Genomic DNA, 11,258 nt, shown 5'->3' with positions numbered 1-11,258 from the left:
ATACGGGGATTTAAGAGATGTGTATATTGCTCCAAGAAGACTACGGAATGGACAACGATTTGCATTTGCTCGATTTGCAAGTGTTAGATGTGCAGACCAACTGCTATCTTCGTTGGAGAAAATCAAATTCAAGGACCTACCCATTTGTATATTCAAGGCGAAGGTTAGGAAAGAAGATTAACCAAATGGCAGGAACAACACAACAATGTTTTCGAATATGAATCGACACTTCCCAGAATTAAGAAGAACTTTTGACAACACCTTCAGAGATGGACGAAGATTCAGCGAGGTCATTAATAACCAAGGCAAAGATCTCAGAGAGCAACTCAATAAAAAGAAACAGGGTGAAGATCTTCGAAACAAGATCAATAGGAAGAAAGATGAAGTCAATCCTAAGGAGGATATGTCGAAACAAAGATACAAGTCAGATAATATTTTCTTTATGGATGAGAGAAAGATAAAGGTGGATAAACATAACTGCTCTCTTTTCGATAGATCTATGGTTTGTGAACTTAAAAGCATCGACCTCTTCATGAAATTTGAGGATTTATGTAAGATGGAGGGTCTATGCAACTTCTCAATAAAATACATTGGTGGAATGGATATCCTACTTGTCCTTGATACTGCAGAGATTGCAAGAAATATCGCCGGAACAAAAGAACATGCAATTTTTAAATGGTGTAACACGGTTGAAATCTTCGGGAAGAAAAGATGTGTCTCGGGTAAGTTAGTGTGGGTGGACATCTCTGGAGTTCCGGTATATTGCTGGGAAGAGGAAACGTTCTTGAAAATAGCCAATTGGTGGGGAAAAGTCCTTGCCATGGAGAACTGCAGTATCGATAAAGGGAACCAGAACCTATGCTATGGTAGTGTGTTGGTGCATATACGGAACAACACTACTCACTTAAATGGTTGGGTGATGCTAGACGATGGAACTACAACACACTATGTCAGCGTCAAAGAAGATACTTCAAGACCTGTCCAATTCGAATTTGAAGAATGTGAAGTTGAAGATAACAAGGATTTAGAGTCCAGTAGTTCAGAATCGGATGATGAATGCGTTGATGATACTTTTGATATATCTGATGACGACGAGCCTATTATTGATTTGGATATGGCAGACGACAACATGGAGGATATGGATCTAGATGCACAAGTAAATCAAGTAAATCAGGAGGCTCAATTTTCCGGCAATGGAGATGACCGGAATTTTCACCGGCGTCAAGAGGAAGATGAGAAGTCGACTTTTGGTTCCCAAGGCAATAATGATGACAACAGCTGTAATCGTGATTTTGGTTCTCCTTTTCCCAATCCCCAAGAAACTAACCCCACACCTATAATCGTGACCCCACAAAGCCATAATTCCGTTAACCATAACCACATTAATAACAGTTCAATGAATTGCAAGCCCAAAAACCAAACCCAACAATCCTGTCCTGTTTTTCCTGTGAGCCCAACACCCATAGCCCAATTTAACCCTATTAAATCATTTGAACTTCCTATTGAACCCAATCCTATTGATGTATCACCCACTATGACAATTCGTTCCCCAGCAAAAATCATTACTCCAACCCCATCCTCACCCTGTAACCTCCAACCTGACCCGAACCCGATTAATTCAACCACCGACCCGATTCCCCCCTCACCTACCAATAGTAACAACCCTACCCCCACTGCGAAAAAGAAACAAAACCATAAAAATAAACTCCCAAACCAAATTCCAATTGGAAACCAGTGCAAACCTAGAAAGATTAAAACCGATTCAAAGAAAAAGTCTGAAACCAAGAAATATTGATGTTGGTCATCGATACACAAATGGAAGACCTCATCAAGGATGTTAAACATAAAGAATAGAGCTAGGAAAGGAAGCTCGAATTTACCTCCAATTAAATCTACTTGTACGGAGTGTAAGGAGAAAGAACATATTCTGAGCAAAAGATGTGACAACTCCAAATCCATTAATCCGAGATCGAGAAGTGTTAGTGTCAGAGAAGATGGATCAACCTCCTTCTGCTCTGTCAATAACATTGGAGTATACGAATACGGATGCAAATTAGGGTTGAAGTGGCAGAAGAAGCCACTCAATCTATAGAGGTATTTATGACTTCGTTTTGTTCTTGTATTATGAAGATTATTTCATATAATATCAGAGGTTTCGGGGTAGGTATTGACAGTAAATTGAGACCAATGAAACAATTAATTCGGGCGGAAAAACCTAACTTTTTGGCAATTCAAGAGACGAAACTACATGTAGTGGACCGTAATTGGATTGAAGAGTTATGAGGAAATGCTGAGTGTGATTTTATTCAAAGAGAGATGGTTGGAAAATCTGGTGGGCAATTATTAATTTGGGATTCGCAAGTTTTTGAGGCAACTGAGTGCATTACCTTCGATAGGGTCATAGGCGTAAGAGGCACTTGGAAATCAGATGGGTCGAATTTGAACATCCTCAATGTTTACGGACCTCATGAGGATGTTAAGAAGCAACTCCTTTGGGCCTCTCTTAGCAAAATCATTGTGAATCGAGATGAGGCTTGGGTAGTATGCGGTGATTGTAATGAAGTGAGAAACGCATCCGAAAGATTTAATTGTGAGTATAAGGAATTTCGAGCAAAGAGGTTTAACGAATTCATTAATGATTGTAACTTGTTGGATATTCCCTTGGGAGGCCGACTATTTACAAGAATTAGTGATGACGGTACCAAATATAGCAAAATTGATCGTTTCTTGGTTTCCGAAAAATTCTATAACTTGTGGGAAAACCTCTCGGCATTGGTTATGGAAAGAACAAAATCCGATCATTGTCCTATTGTTTTAAGAGACGAAGAAAAGAACTTTGGACCTAAACCGTTCAAGATCTTCGACGTTTGGCTCAAAGATACTATGGTATACAAATTGATAGAGGAAACATGGAAGAAGTGTGAATTCAAGGGTTCAAGAATTGATTACAAATTCATGTTTAAACTCAAGAAGGTAAAAGAAGCATTGAGAATTTGGAGTAAAGAGAAGTTTGGCAAGCTAGATGGAGATATAGAGATGCAAAAAAATATTGCACTCAGTCTTGAATTAAAAGGTGAAACTGTAGCATTAGATGATGCCGAATTGGGGAGATGGAAAGAAGCAAGAGTCAAATGGTTTGAAAAGGAAAGGATCAAGGCAAATATGTTAAGACAAAAGTCAAGGGTTAAGTGGGCTTTAGAAGGAGACGAAAACACGAGATTTTTTCATTCCATGATCCGGAACAAATACAACAAATCGAACATTCGTGGTCTCATTATTAATGAATCCTGGACCAAAAACCCTTCTGATATAAAAACTGCAGCCCATGATGTAGTGACCCGAACTTTTCCATGTTTATATATATTAATTGAGATTGATGTTTACATGATTAAATGTTTCCAACATGTTAAGCAATCAAACTTGTTAAGACTTGATTAATTGAAATAGGTTTCATATAGACAATTGACCACCCAAGTTGACCGGTGATTCACGAACGTTAAAACTTGTAAAAAAACTATATGATGACATATATATGGTTATATATATAGTTAACATGATATTATGATAAGTAAACATATCATTAATTATATTAACAATGAACTACATATGTAAAAACAAGACTACTAACTTAATGATTTTGAAACGAGACATATATGTAACGTTTATCGTTGTAACGACATTTAATGTATATATATCATATTAAGAGATATTCGTACATCATAATATCATGATAATATAATAATTTAAAATCTCTTTTGTTATTATAAACATTGGGTTAACAACATTTAACAAGATCGTTAACCTAAAGGTTTCAAAACAACACTTACATGTAACGACTAACGATGACTTAACGACTCAGTTAAAATGTATATACATGTAGTGTTTTAATATGTATTTATACACTTTTGAAAGACTTCAATACACTTATCAAAATACTTCTACTTAACAAAAATGCTTACAATTACATTCTCGTTCAGTTTCATCAACAATTCTACTCGTATACACCCGTATTCGTACTCGTACAATACACAGCTTTTAGATGTATGTACTATTGGTATATACACTCCAATGATCAGCTCTTAGCAGCCCATGTGAGTCACCTAACACATGTGGGAACCATCATTTGGCAACTAGCATGAAATATCTCATAAGATTACAAAAATATGAGTAATCATTCATGACTTATTTACATGAAAACAAAATTACATATCCTTTATATCTAATCCATACACCAACGACCAAAAACACCTACAAACACTTTCATTCTTCAATTTTCTTCATCTAATTGAACTCTCTCAAGTTCTATCTTCAAGTTCTAAGTGTTCTTCATAAATTCCAAAAGTTCTAGTTTCATAAAATCAAGAATACTTTCAAGTTTGCTAGCTCACTTCCAATCTTGTAAGGTGATCATCCAACCTCAAGAAATCTTTGTTTCTTACAGTAGGTTATCATTCTAATACAAGGTAATAATCATATTCAAACTTTGGTTCAATTTCTATAACTATAACAATCTTATTTCAAGTGATGATCTTACTTGAACTTGTTTTCGTGTCATGATTTTGCTTCAAGAACTTTGAGCCATCCAAGGATCCATTGAAGCTAGATCCATTTTTCTCTTTTCCAGTAGGTTCATCCAAGGAACTTAAGGTAGTAATGATGTTCATAACATCATTCGATTCATACATATAAAGCTATCTTATTCGAAGGTTTAAACTTGTAATCACTAGAACATAGTTTAGTTAATTCTAAACTTGTTCGCAAACAAAAGTTAATCCTTCTAACTTGACTTTTAAAATCAACTAAACACATGTTCTATATCTATATGATATGCTAACTTAATGATTTAAAACCTGGAAACATGAAAAACACCGTAAAACCGGATTTACGCCGTCGTAGTAACACCGCGGGCTGTTTTGGGTTAGTTAATTAAAAACTATGATAAACTTTGATTTAAAAGTTGTTATTCTGAGAAAATGATTTTTATTATGAACATGAAACTAAATCCAAAAATTATGATTAAACTCAAAGTGGAAGTATGTTTTCTAAAATGGTCATCTAGACGTCGTTCTTTCGACTGAAATGACTACCTTTACAAAAACGACTTGTAACTTATTTTTCCGACTAGAAACCTATACTTTTTTTGTTTAGATTCATAAAATAGAGTTCAATATGAAACCATAGCAATTTGATTCACTCAAAACGGATTTAAAATGAAGAAGTTATGGGTAAAACAAGATTGGATAATTTTTCTCATTTTAGCTACGTGAAAATTGGTAACAAATCTATTCCAACCATAACTTAATCAACTTGTATTATATATTATGTAATCTTGAGATACCATAGACACGTATACAATGTTTCGACCTATCATGTCGACACATCTATATATATTTCGGAACAACCATAGACACTCTATATGTGAATGTTGGAGTTAGCTATACAGGGTTGAGGTTGATTCCAAAATATATATAGTTTGAGTTGTGATCAATACTGAGATACGTATACACTGGGTCGTGGATTGATTCAAGATAATATTTATCGATTTATTTCTGTACATCTAACTGTGGACAACTAGTTGTAGGTTACTAACGAGGACAGCTGACTTAATAAACTTAAAACATCAAAATATATTAAAAGTGTTGTAAATATATTTTGAACATACTTTGATATATATGTATATATTGTTATAGGTTCGTGAATCAACCAGTGGCCAAGTCTTACTTCCCGACGAAGTAAAAATCTGTGAAAGTGAGTTATAGTCCCACTTTTAAAATCTAATATTTTTGGGATGAGAATACATGCAGGTTTTATAAATGATTTACAAAATAGACACAAGTACGTGAAACTACATTCTATGGTTGAATTATCGAAATCGAATATGCCCCTTTTTATTAAGTCTGGTAATCTAAGAATTAGGGAACAGACACCCTAATTGACGCGAATCCTAAAGATAGATCTATTGGGCCTAACAAACCCCATCCAAAGTACCGGATGCTTTAGTACTTCGAAATTTATATCATATCCGAAGGGTGTCCCGGAATGATGGGGATATTCTTATATATGCATCTTGTTATTGTCGGTTACCAGGTGTTCACCATATGAATGATTTTTATCTCTATGTATGGGATGTGTATTGAAATATGAAATCTTGTGGTCTATTGTTACGATTTGATATATATAGGTTAAACCTATAACTCACCAACATTTTTGTTGACGTTTTAAGCATGTTTATTCTCAGGTGATTATTAAGAGCTTCCGCTGTCGCATACTTAAATAAGGACAAGATTTGGAGTCCATGCTTGTATGATATTGTGTAAAAACTGCATTCAAGAAACTTATTTTGTTGTAACATATTTGTATTGTAAACCATTATGTAATGGTCGTGTGTAAACAGGATATTTTAGATTATCATTATTTGATAATCTACGTAAAGCTTTTTAAACCTTTATTGATGAAATAAAGGTTATGGTTTGTTTAAAAATGAATGCAGTCTTTGAAAAACGTCTCATATAGAGGTCAAAACCTCGCAACGAAATCAATTAATATGGAACGTTTTTAATCAATAAGAACGGGACATTTCAGTTGGTATCCGAGCGTTGGTCTTAGAGAACCAGACAATTTGCATTAGTGTGTCTTATCGAGTTTGTTAGGATGCATTAGTGAGTCTGGACTTCGACCGTGTTTTCTTTAAAAATGATTGCTTAACATTTTTGTTGGAAACTATATATTTTTAACATATGAATATTATGTGATATATTAATCTCTTAACGTGTTTGATATTATGTGATAGATGTCTACCTCTAGAACAAGTCCCATTGACTCACCTAATAATAATGAAGAGTCAAATGTAAATTGGAATGATTTGTGGACTGATTCACAAGTTCCCGAAGAGGAACCGGAAGAAGAGTCGGAACCGGAAGAAGAATCGGAACCGGAAGAAGAATCGGAACCGGATGAAGAAATAGAACCGGTGGGGGAAATAATAAAACGGTTAAGTAAAAGAAAATCCTCAACCAACCGACCAAAGTTAATTATGGTCAATGGTGTTTCCGCCAAGGAAGCAAAATATTGGGAGGATTACCAATTCTCCAATGAATCGGATTCCGACGAGAATTCCGATGATGTTATAGAAATTACCCCAACTGAATTTAAAAAGGCAAAAGAAAATAATAAGGGAAAGTGCATAAAAATAGAGAAATCTAATTCCAACCCCGATGAACTTTATATGTATCGTCAACCCCCGAAGTCCTTAAGTTGTAACAATGACCCGGGAACCTCTAAACCACCTGGTTTTTCTAAACCAATGTGGACAACGACGGCTCGTATTAGGGGAACATCATATATCCCTAGAAACTTGGCAAAACGAACCAAAACCGAAGAAGAAGAAACGAGCGAGTCGGAATAAGATAGTTGTATTCGTGTGGTGTAATATATGGAATATAGTGTTCTTATGCTTTATGATATATGTAAAAATTGCTTGTATTAATAAGTATTTTTTTTATGAATCTAACTCTTGTCTATTTTACAGTTTAAAAACACAAAATGGATAGACAACCCAATATTTTAAGAGACCTACCCGGAGACATGATTGATGAAATCTTGTCTAGAGTCGGCCAGAATTCTTCGGCACAACTATTTAAGGCGAGATCAGTTTGTAAGACATTCGAAGAACGTTCCAAGAATGTCTTGGTTTATAAGAGACTTTCGTTTGAAAGATGGGGGATATCACATTGGGAAACCCATAAGTTACGATGTGTTTACTTTGACGCATATATTGCGGGGAACCCAAATGCTATTTTACGCAACGGGTTAAGAAATTATTTTGACTCAATATATCCGAATATTGGACTTCGTGATTTAGAAAAAGCGGCTAACATGCAACATAAAGAAGCATGTTATGCTTACGGATTAGTAATGTTCGCTTCTCACCAAAGTGAGAACAAGAACATCGGGCTACAACTATTAAACAAAACGTTTCCACAAGTGACGGAGTCGGTAATTGGGGTAAGAAATGAGGTTTTTAGATTATTACGGGACTGTTGGACATTACGTAACCCTCGTCCCTTTGACGACGTTACAACACGCTGTCTTATCAACGGCCATAACGGTTATGTTGCACAAGATCAAGGATGGGAAGTAGTCCTAGTAAAACCAGAATGCATGACTTGTTTCTGGACGTATGAATTACGTGTCTTTATTGCCTTTGCTGAACGACTTGTGTACTAGCTAGAATTATCTTCACAACTATCTTGTATCAAAGTTATTGTGTGCTATATTTCATGCTTTATGTAAAATAAGCGGTATTGTAAGTTTGTAAAATATTGTATAAAAGTTCGAACGCGAAATATTATTATAATCAGTTTTTCATATAGAATTGTAGTAGTTGAATTGTATATTAGCTACTAAGTATGAACTTAACGGGTAGGTACTACCCGAATTTAAACTTATAAAACGCTAATATGAAGAAAAAGCTTTTATAAATGAGTTCATATTATGCTACGAAATACTATTAACTACTCTTAATATTCTGTATGATTAACTTATTCCATTTGACTATTTTGAAGGAAATGGCACCGACTACTCGACACACCGTGAATATGAATGAAGAGGAATTCCGTACTTTTCTAGCTTCAAACATAGCCGCAGTACAGGCTGCGCTACATACCAACAATAACCTTGGATCTACCAGTACAGGAAATCGTGTAGGATGCACCTACAAAGAATTCACTGCCTGCAAACCTTTGGAATTTGATGGAACCGAAGGACCGATCGGATTGAAACGGTGGACCGAGAAGGTCGAATCGGTGTTTGCCATAAGTAAGTGTACTAAAGAGGACAAAGTGAAGTACGCTACGCATACCTTCACAGGTTCTGCGTTAACATGGTGGAATACCTATCTAGAGCAAGTGGGACAAGACGATGCGTACGCACTACCGTGGTCAGTATTCAAGCACTTGATGAATGAGAAGTACCGTCCCAGAACCGAGGTCAATAAGCTCAAGACAGAACTTAGAGGGTTACGAACCCAAGGATTTGATATTACCACGTACGAAAGACGATTCACAGAATTGTGCCTATTGTGTCCGGGAGCATTCGAAGATGAGGAAGAGAAGATCGACGCGTTTGTGAAAGGATTACCGGAAAGAATCCAAGAAGATATAAGTTCACACGAGCCCGCCTCCATACAACAGGCATGTAGAATGGCTCACAAACTCGTGAACCAGATTGAAGAAAGAATTAAAGAACAGACTGCTGAAGAGGCCAATGTGAAGCAAGTCAAAAGAAAGTGGGAGGAAAACGGTGATAAGAATCACCAATACAACAACAACAGCAATTACAACAATAATCGTAACAATTATCCCAACAATCGCAACATCAATCGCAACTACAACAAACGGCCCAACAACAACAACAACAACAACAGCAACTACAACAATCATCCCAACAACAATAATAACCGCAACAACAACAACAATCAGAAGCAGCTATGCCAAAGGTGTGAAAAGAATCACTCGGGGTTCTGCACCAAATTTTGCAACAAGTGTAAAAGAAATGGTCATAGCGCGGCGAAGTGTGAGGTCTACGGACCAGGGTTTAATAGAACGAAAGGAACAAATGGTGTCGGAACGAGTAATGGCGGAGCAAGTAGTGTCGGAGCAAGTTATGCCAATGTAGTTTGTTATAAATGTGGAAAACCGGGCCACATTATTAGAAATTGCCCGAACCAGGAGAACACGAATGGACAAGGCCGTGGAAGAGTTTTCAATATTAATGCGGCAGAGGCACAGGAAGACCCGGAGCTTGTTACGGGTACGTTTCTTATTGACAATAAATCTGCTTACGTTTTATTTGATTCGGGTGCGGATAGAAGCTATATGAGTAGAGATTTTTGTGCTAAATTAAGTTGTCCATTGACGCCTTTGGATAGTAAATTTTTACTCGAATTAGCAAATGGTAAATTAATTTCAGCAGATAATATATGTCTGAATCGAGAAATTAAACTGGTTAGCGAAACATTTAAGATTGATTTGATACCAGTAGAGTTAGGGAGTTTTGATGTGATAATCGGTATGGACTGGTTGAAAGAAGTGAAAGCGGAGATCGTTTGTTACAAAAATGCAATTCGCATTATACGAGAAAAAGGAAAACCCTTAATGGTGTACGGAGAAAAGGGCAACACGAAGCTACATCTTATTAGTAATTTGAAGGCACAAAAACTAATAAGAAAAGGTTGCTATGCTGTTCTAGCACACGTCGAGAAAGTACAAACTGAAGAAAAGAGCATCAATGATGTTCCCATTGCAAAAGAATTTCCCGATGTATTTCCGAAAGAATTACCGGGATTACCCCAACATCGATCCGTTGAATTTCAAATAGATCTTGTACCAGGAGCTGCACCAATAGCTCGTGCTCCTTACAGACTCGCACCCAGCGAGATGAAAGAACTGCAAAGCCAATTACAAGAACTTTTAGAGCGTGGTTTCATTCGACCAAGCACATCACCGTGGGGAGCTCCTGTTTTGTTTGTCAAGAAGAAAGATGGTACATTCAGGTTATGTATCGACTACCGAGAGTTGAACAAACTTACCATCAAGAACCGCTACCCACTACCGAGAATCGACGACTTATTTGATCAACTACAAGGCTCGTCTGTTTATTCAAAGATTGACTTACGTTCCGGGTATCATCAAATGCGGGTGAAAGAAGATGATATTCCAAAGACTGCTTTCAGAACACGTTACGGTCATTACGAGTTTATGGTCATGCCGTTTGGTTTAACTAATGCACCAGCTGTGTTCATGGACCTTATGAACCGAGTGTGTGGACCATACCTTGACAAGTTTGTCATTGTTTTCATTGATGACATACTTATTTACTCAAAGAATGACCAAGAACACGGTGAACATTTGAGAAAGGTGTTAGAAGTATTGAGGAAGGAAGAATTGTACGCTAAGTTTTCAAAGTGTGCATTTTGGTTGGAAGAAGTTCAATTCCTCGGTCACATAGTGAACAAAGAAGGTATTAAGGTGGATCCGGCAAAGATAGAAACTGTTGAAAAGTGGGAAACCCCGAAAACTCCGAAACACATACGCCAGTTTTTAGGACTAGCTGGTTACTACAGAAGGTTCATCCAAGACTTTTCCAGAATAGCAAAACCCTTGACTGCATTAACGCATAAAGGGAAGAAATTTGAATGGAATGATGAACAAGAGAAAGCGTTTCAGTTATTGAAGAAAAAGCTAACTACGGCACCTATA

The sequence above is a fragment of the Rutidosis leptorrhynchoides genome, chromosome 3 (assembly GCF_046630445.1).
Source record: "Rutidosis leptorrhynchoides isolate AG116_Rl617_1_P2 chromosome 3, CSIRO_AGI_Rlap_v1, whole genome shotgun sequence".
Classification (NCBI taxonomy): Eukaryota; Viridiplantae; Streptophyta; class Magnoliopsida; order Asterales; family Asteraceae; genus Rutidosis; species Rutidosis leptorrhynchoides.
This window is presented reverse-complemented; position numbering follows the sequence as displayed.